At 30.7% G+C, this 7,599-nt stretch overlaps 1 long non-coding RNA gene across 1 annotated transcript; it reads right to left on the bottom strand.

Moving 5' to 3' along the window:
* Positions 1 to 859: 859 nt before the first annotated feature.
* Positions 860 to 1,459, bottom strand: LOC146958758 (uncharacterized). Its single transcript, XR_015024725.1, has 2 exons — positions 1,141 to 1,459; positions 860 to 1,008 (listed from the first exon to the last, which is right to left on the bottom strand). It is a non-coding gene; the product is annotated as an uncharacterized LOC146958758 (long non-coding RNA).
* Positions 1,460 to 7,599: the final 6,140 nt, after the last annotated feature.

The raw sequence follows: 7,599 nt of genomic DNA, 5'->3' as shown, positions 1-7,599 counted from the left end.
TTTCGAAATTTCGAAAAATACACAAAAAACCTAAGCTCGGTTTATAAATACACATATTTTTTCCCTTATTCTCGGTTTATAAATACACAAAATTCCCGAATTTTTTTTTGGAAATAAATACACTGAAAAAACTTAAGCTCGACATATATACTAATGAAATTTTCCAGAATTTTTATTAAAACTTCGAAAATTTTAATTAAAATTTCGAAAATTTCATTTTTCCAGAATTTTAATTTTTTTCAAAAAATTTCGAAATTTTATTTTTTCAGAATTTTTTAATCTTTTTTATTTTTTTTAGAATTTATCATTATTTTTCATTTTATTAGATTATTTTATTTTTATTAATTTTTCCAGAATTTTTAAATTTTTTCTTTATTTTTTTTATTTTTATTAATTTTTCAATTTTCCAAAATTTTTTAATAATTTTTTTCAATTTTTTATTAATTTTTCATTTTTCCGGAATTTTTTAATATTTTTTTAATTTTTCAATTTTCCAGAATTTTTTAATATTTTTTTCAATTTTTTTTATAATTTTTCAATTTTCCAGAATTTTTTAATATTTTTTTCAATTTTTTTATTAATTTTTCATTTTTCCATAATTTTTTAATATTTTTTTCAATTTTTTATTAATTTTTCATTTTTCCAGAATTTTTTAATATTTTTTTAATTTTTTTATTACATAATTGGGGTCAGGGACTATTTCCAAAAACAAAAATTTTGCAGGGACTAAAACCAAAACTGGCCTATTTTTGCAGGGACCAAAAACTATAAAAAAAATTTGCAGGGACTAAAACCAAAACTGGCCTATTTTGCAGGGACCAATACCATATTTAAGCCAAAATTATTTTGCTTGTGCATGTTAGACAACCCGAGTCTACTTGAAATATTTTATTTGATTACACAGTTGCATTGTATATTCTTAAACAAGCACATATAATAACGAGCACAGCAGCAGCAACAACAACGGGATCATATCCACTTCAGTTCTTGACGACGTATTGTTCTTACCTGCAAAAACCATAATCAATATCTAGTGACACATTTAATGGATAATTTATTAGAATAAAAAAGAGTAATAAAGTTGCTAGAAAATCAATTTCAAGCAAAATAAAAATATACCAAGAATGTTTGGACAATTACCTTGATCAGGGGAATGAGGTGATGCTGATGGTATTGGTGATAGAGGTTGTTGTGACGGTGAATCTGCCATAGTTTGATAGAATTGAAATGAAGTTTCAAACCTCAAATTACAACTGGGTCTAACAATTCTAGCACCAATCCTATTTTTACAACATCTTGAAATTTCTGTAATAGACTCATTCAAGCAAGTAACACATTGTGGACCAGACAAATCAGGTGTACACTGAGCAAGACCATATATAGTTTTATTATCTATACCAACAATCTCACTTTCTGTAGCAAATTTACGACTAGAGTCACCTGCAGCAGCATCAATTTTAAGTAGGCTTAAATATGGTATTGGTCCCTGCAAAATAGGCCAGTTTTGGTTTTAGTCCCTGCAAATTTTTTTTATAGTTTTTGGTCCCTGCAAAAATAGGCCAGTTTTGGTTTTAGTCCCTGCAAAATTTTTGTTTTTGGAAATAGTCCCTGACCCCAATTATGTAATAAAAAAATTAAAAAAAATATTAAAAAATTCTGGAAAAATGAAAAATTAATAAAAAATTGAAAAAAATATTAAAAAATTCTGGAAAAATGAAAAATTAATAAAAAAATTGAAAAAAATATTAAAAAATTCTGGAAAATTGAAAAATTATAAAAAAAATTGAAAAAAATATTAAAAAATTCTGGAAAATTGAAAAATTAAAAAAATATTAAAAAATTCCGGAAAAATGAAAAATTAATAAAAAATTGAAAAAAATTATTAAAAAATTTTGGAAAATTGAAAAATTAATAAAAATAAAAAAAATAAAGAAAAAATTTAAAAATTCTGGAAAAATTAATAAAAATAAAATAATCTAATAAAATGAAAAATAATGATAAATTCTAAAAAAAATAAAAAAGATTAAAAAATTCTGAAAAAATAAAATTTCGAAATTTTTTGAAAAAAATTAAAATTCTGGAAAAATGAAATTTTCGAAATTTTAATTAAAATTTTTGAAGTTTTAATAAAAATTCTGGAAAATTTCATTAGTATATATGTCGAGCTTAAGTTTTTTCAGTGTATTTATTTCCAAAAAAAATTTCGGGAATTTTGTGTATTTATAAACCGAGAATAAGGGAAAAAATATGTGTATTTATAAACCGAGCTTAGGTTTTTTGTGTATTTTTCGAAATTTTGAAATTTTCATTAGTATTTTTTCTAGGAATTTTTGTGTATTTATAAACCGGGAACTTTTGTGTATTTATAAATCGAGAATAAGGGAAATTTCGAATATATACTAATCAAAATTTCGAAAAATACTAATGAAAATTTGAAAAATTTCATTTGTTTAAAAATGATTAATCTTTTTAATTTTTTTCGAAATTTTCGAAATTTTTTAGATATTTTCCAGAATTTTTTCAGAATTTTTATTTTTCATTAAAATTTTATTTAGAATTTTTCCTGAATTTTTGTTAAAATTTAATTTTCCTAGAATTTTAATTTTTTTTAGAAAATTTCAAAATTTTATTTTTTCAGAATTTTTTAATCTTTTTTATTTTTTTTCAGAATTTAGCATTATTTTTCATTTTATTAGATTATATTATTTTTTTAATCGCTTTTTATTTTTATTAATTTTTCCAGAATTTTTAAATTTTTTCAGTATTTTTTTAAATTTTTTTTCATTTTTATTAATTTTTCAATTTTCCAGAATTTTTTAATATTTTTTTTCAATTTTTTTTTAATTTTTTATTTTTCCAGAATTTTTTAATATTTTTATTAATTTTTCAATTTTCCAGAATTTTAAAATATTTTTTTCAATTTTTTTATTAATTTTTCATTTTTCCAGATTTTTTTATTAATTTTTCATTTTTCCAGAATTTTTTAATATTTTTTTCAATTTTTTTATTAATTTTTCATTTTTCCTGAATTTTTGCAGGGATCAAAAACTATAAAAAAATTTTTTGCAGGGACTAAAACCAAAATTGGCCTATTTTTGCAGGGACCAAAAACTATAAAAATATTTTGCAGGGACTAAAACCAAAACTGACCTATTTTTGCAGGGACTAAAACCTATAAAAAAATTTGCAGGGACTAAAACCAAAACTGGCCTATTTTGCAGGGACCAATACCATATTTAAGCCTTTTAAGTATATGTAATAAATTGTCAACTGCTTCATTAAACGCGTCTAAGGAGGTTGCATTTTGCAAGCTCCATGCAAAATATGCAGGTCCAATTTCATTGAGGCTAAATATTGAACGGTCTGAGTAACGCAACATGCATTTTTCATCCTCATACCAACCAATTGCTTCCTTTTTGTTTGGACAAAGTTGTGTGAGATTTGCTTTGGATTTGTTGAGGCAGTTACGACAATCGTTAGGTTTGAGATCTCCTCTACATAATCCAATGGCGGTGATTCTGTTTGTGTTTTGGCCATATGAGAAATTATAGAAACCGTAGTTGATTTGTGTGCTGGAAATGAGAGTGGATAAAAGTGTGTTGAGGTTTGTTTCGTAGGTGCTGTTTGTTGTGTAGTTACCTCTCTCGTTGTTTTGATCACAGAAATAGTGAAAGTTTTGTGTGTTGTTACTGGCTTTGTATTACACCATGAGCAAAAAGAGCAAAATAAGAGTGAAAGCTGAGTTTCCTTGTAGTACAAGTTACTGGCTATAGTACAATTGGCTTTAGTATAGTACATTTAGCTTAAGTGTAGTACAGTTTCTACATGTATATATATGCTTGTACTTACTTCATTCTCAAGTAATAAGATTCATTTTTCACATTTCTTCAGTTTCATAATATGGTATCAAGAGCTCTCTTTGAAGAGAGAGAGTTTGTTACGATCCGTAACTAACTCCGCTGCATTTTTCGCGCGTTTTTCCTTGAGTTTTCGCGCAAATTTCTTCTTCTTTCTCGTTGAATTCGTTGTGAATTCATCGTTTCTTTGTTGAATTCGTTGTGAATTCGTTGTTTCTTTGTTGAATTCGTTGTGAATTCATAGTTTTCTTGGTTGAATTCGTTGTGAATTCATAGTTTCGAGCAATCTCTGTTTTTTTGCAATTTCCTTCATTCAATCATGGTTCGTCAACAAAATCAAGTTCCAGTTGATACTACTTCTATCTTCTACGTTCATCCCAGTGAAGGTCCTAATACTGTGGTTGTTACGCCTCTTCTCACCGGTTCCAATTATCTTTCATGGAGCAGATCCATGCAACGAGCACTTGGCGCCAAGAACAAGCTTGCATTCATTGATGGATCCACTCCTGTTCCTGATGATGATGATTTGAACAGAGTAGCGTGGGAACGATGCAATTATCTCATACACTCATGGATCCTCAATTCAGTTTCCCCTCAAATTGCACAAACGATTGTTTTTCATGTACGTGCTATTGACGTTTGGGAAGAACTGAAAGAAAGGTTTTCAAAAGCTGATCGTATTCGTGTTTCTATGTTAAGATCTTCTATCAATAACCTTAAGCAAGGTTCAAAATCTGTTATTGATTACTTCACTGAGATGAAGACGCTTTGGGAAGAGCTTAATTCCCATAGACCTATGCCAGCATGCACCTGTGTTCATACTTGCAGATGTGAAGCCATGCGCTCTGCACGTTCTTACCGTTTAGAGGATCAAGTTATACAATTCCTCACTGGCTTAAATGAGCAGTTTTCTGTTGTAAAAACTCAAGTGTTGTTGATGGATCCTCTTCCTTCCATAAATAAGGTGTATTCACTCGTTGTACAGGAAGAGAGCAACAATGTGCACGTTTCTGCACCAGTTCCTTTGGATGATTCCAATATCCTTGTTAATGCTACTGATTCTAACAGAGGTTATGGGCGTGGTAAGAACAATTATGGTGGTAAAGGTTCTAGATATTGCACTTTTTGCAACCGCACCAATCATACAGTGGAAACATGTTACCAAAAGCATGGCTTTCCTCCATTCATGAAGTCCAAGTCCTCTGTTAATGCTTCTTCTCATGAAGCTTCTGAAGATAAGCCTGTAAATGTTGTTGCTGAGGCTTCTTCATCTGCTCCCAGTACAAGTGCCAGTATCACTCAAGAGCAGTACCTTCATCTTGTGTCTCTGCTTCAACATTCAAGTTTGACTCCTCCAGCTCCTTCCCCAGCCAGTTCCAATCACGTTATTTCTCAACAATCCTCTTCTGCAGGTATAAATACCATTTCTTCAAACTCTTTAAATGCTCAAACTCCTATTTGGTTGCTTGATTCTGGTGCTAATGAGCACATTTGTTCATCATTGCAATATTTTAGCACAATTTATCCTATATCTCCCACATATGTTAACCTCCCAAATGGTCAATCTGTTATTGTTAAACAAGCTGGTACTGTCCATTTTTCTCCACACCTTTATCTTTCTCATGTTCTATATTCACCTCAATTCAATATTAACCTCATTTCTATTTTTAAACTTTGTGATTCATTATCTTGTTTTGTCCATTTTCAATCTAAACATTGTTTTATACAGGACTTGAGCTCCAAGAGGATGATTGGTTTGGGTGAACTTCATGATGGTCTTTACAGACTGAAGTTTACTGATACTTGCTTTCCTTCTAATGTTTTTCAATCTAAGCTTCCTCATTGTAATAAATCCATCAATAAAGTTTCTTGTATGCATTACTCTAGTTCTTCTATTCCTTTATCTGCCTTGTGGCATTTCAAATTAGGTCATCTCTCTCATAAGAGATTGTCCCATATGCATTCCTTGTATCCTGATATTAATATTGATAATAAAGCTACTTGTGATGTTTGCCATTATGCAAAACACAAGAAATTGCCCTTTTCTTCTAGTTCATCTTATGCTTCTGCTAATTTTGATCTGTTACATATGGATATTTGGGGTCCTCTATCTACTCCATCTATTCATAATCACAAATATTTTCTTACTATTGTTGATGATCACAGTAGATATGTCTGGATCATCCTGCTTAAATCCAAAGCAGAAGTCTCAAACCATGTGCAAACCTTTATAACCATGATTGAAAACCAGTTTCATACCATTCCTAAGATTGTTAGATCTGATAATGGACCAGAATTTAATCTTCCTACCTTTTATGCTTCAAAAGGGATATTACATCAAAAATCATGTGTTGAAACACCCCAACAAAATGGGAGAGTAGAGAGAAAACATCAACATATTCTCAATGTGGGAAGAGCATTGCTTTTCCAATCTAAGCTACCTAAAACCTATTGGTCATATGCAGTTTTACATGCTGTTTTCCTCATTAATAGAGTCACCACTCCTCTCCTCAAAAACCAATCACCATATCAGTTACTTTATCATTCCATTCCTGACTCTACTCTTTTCAAAGTGTTTGGTTCCCTTTGTTTTGCTTCTACTTTACAAGCTCAGAGATCTAAACTTCATCCTAGAGCCAGAAAATCACTTTTCTTGGGTTACAAGTCTGGCTACAAAGGTTTTGTTTTACTTGATCTCCATAGTCATACCATTTTTATCTCTAGACATGTTACTTTCCATGAACATATTTTACCATACATTCCATCCCAACCTTCTCCCACATCATCTTGGACCTATTTTCCTTCACCTGAACATTCTTCTCCTGTTGACAATTCACAGTTTCTTGATGATGACACTTCTTTACCTACTCCTGTCATCCCTTCATCTTCACCCTCTTCTGTCATTCCTTCACCATCACCTGCTACTCTTAGGGTTTCCTCCAGAGACAAACATGCCCCCACCTATCTTAAAGACTTTGTTTGTAATGCTTATGTTTCTTCTTTTAATACTTATCCTATTTCAAATTACTTACATCACAATAATTTGTCTCACTCACACTCTGCCTTTGCTTTGTCCATTTTACATCACATTGAGCCCAAAACCTATGCTGAGGCCAGTCAACATGAATGTTGGAGGCAGGCTATGCAAGATGAACTATCTGCACTTGAGAAAACTGGTACTTGGGAGATTGTTGACCTTCCTGCTCAGGTCAAACCTATTGGTTGCAGATGGATTTACAAAATCAAGCATCATGCTGATGGTTCTGTGGAAAGGTACAAGGCTAGATTGGTGGCTAAAGGTTACACTCAAGTTGAAGGGCTTGATTACTTTGACACCTATTCACCAGTTGCTAAATTGACCACTGTCAGAGTTGTCATTGCTTTAGCTTCAATCAACAATTGGCATCTTCATCAACTTGATGTCAACAATGCTTTTCTGCATGGTGACCTTCAAGAAGATGTCTATATGATCATTCCTCCAGGTGTGCCTCATTCTCATCCCAATCAAGTTTGCAAACTCCACAAATCCTTGTATGGACTCAAGCAGGCTAGTAGGAAATGGTATGAGAAACTGACCTCCATCCTTCTGCAACTTCACTATGTTCAAGCTGCTTCTGACCATTCCTTATTCACCAAGCAAACAGATACTGATTTCACTGTTATTTTAGTATATGTTGATGATGTGATTCTTGCTGGCAACTCTCTCACTGAATTCACAGCCATCAAAACTATACTCCATGAT

The sequence above is a fragment of the Medicago sativa genome, chromosome 1 (genome assembly GCF_051527215.1).
Source record: "Medicago sativa cultivar Bolivia chromosome 1, Bolivia_mono, whole genome shotgun sequence".
Lineage (NCBI taxonomy): Eukaryota > Viridiplantae > Streptophyta > Magnoliopsida > Fabales > Fabaceae > Medicago > Medicago sativa.
The sequence above is the reverse complement of the archived record's forward strand: the minus strand, read 5'-3'. Positions and strand labels throughout refer to the sequence as shown.